The sequence below is a fragment of the Microtus ochrogaster genome, unplaced genomic scaffold, assembly GCF_000317375.1.
Source record: "Microtus ochrogaster isolate Prairie Vole_2 unplaced genomic scaffold, MicOch1.0 UNK59, whole genome shotgun sequence".
In the NCBI taxonomy this organism is placed as follows: Eukaryota; Metazoa; Chordata; class Mammalia; order Rodentia; family Cricetidae; genus Microtus; species Microtus ochrogaster.
Window position 1 is genome coordinate 2,216,975 of NW_004949157.1, and position 1,262 is coordinate 2,218,236.

Here is a 1,262-nt window from a genome sequence, read left to right on the forward strand (position 1 = left end):
CTTATTATTGCTTATTTTTTAGTATTTTAAATAACTGAACAAATGAATAAATGAAAGGATACTTACTTACTGAGGTAAAGGGTAATAACTGAACCACAGAAATATATATACCACAGAAAATAAAATTTAGCATTTTCCAATACAGTGGCACTTAACATATCAACCACCCCAGGACTGGTCTCATGTTCATGAATAGTTAACCAACATATAATGGACTCCACAGTTTTTGTGTCTGTGTGATTTTATTTGTTTACAGATTGGTGGCTATTTTTTCTGTTTGAATGTTTTTCTATTTTGTTTTCTTGGTTTTGGGGGATTCTGTTTTTGTATTAGGTCTTTTTTGAGAAAGAACCACAGTTGAACAGGTAGGAATGAGGAAAGGATCTGGAAAAACTTGATGAAGGAGAGGAATATGATAAAAAAATATTTAAATTGAAAATTGTTTTAAATAATAAAAAATAAAATTATTTTGCTTCTGTAATCTCCATGTTCCATGCCATTTCTATGAGCATCAGCCCCATGGAATTCAAAGATTTTTCATCTCTCTTTCACCCCTTCCCAGTTCTTCAAGCCTCTAGTTGTCAGAAACACCATCCAAAAACTGTCCTAATTGCTTATTCACTGGGGTCCTGATCAGTTGCTAAGGTATTAGGTGATGAGCTATCTACTTAAGACAACTACATAGGCCTCTGCCTAAAGAGCATATTACTCCCTGCTTCAGGGATCAAATTCCATTCTGGTGTTAAGAATAGAAACAATAGGGGCTGGAAAGGTGGGTCCATGGAAAGATGGGTCTCTTCTAAAGAACTCAGTTTCAGGTCCCAGCATCTGTATGGTGACTCACCACACAGATGTTTGTAAATCCAGTTCCAGGGAATCCAATGCCATCTTACAGTCTTCATGAGCACTGTGCATGCACATAGTACACAGACATACATTCAGACAAAGCACCCATAGACACAAAACATAAAAATAAAAATAGAAGTAAGTCAGGCCTGCTGGTGCACACCTTTAATCCCAGCATTATGGAGACAGAGGTAGGTGGATATCTATGTGTTCCAGGCCAGCTTGATATACAAAGTAAGTTCCAGGCCAGCCAAAGCAACTTAAGAAGATCTTGTCTCAAAAATCAAAACACACAAACACACACACAAATAGGAGTTGTTGGGAAGATGTCTGAGTTGGCAAAGTGCACCCATAAGTCCCAATAACCCCAGGGTTGGGGGTTAAGGATCAAAGGCAGGTGAATTGTTAAGGATCTT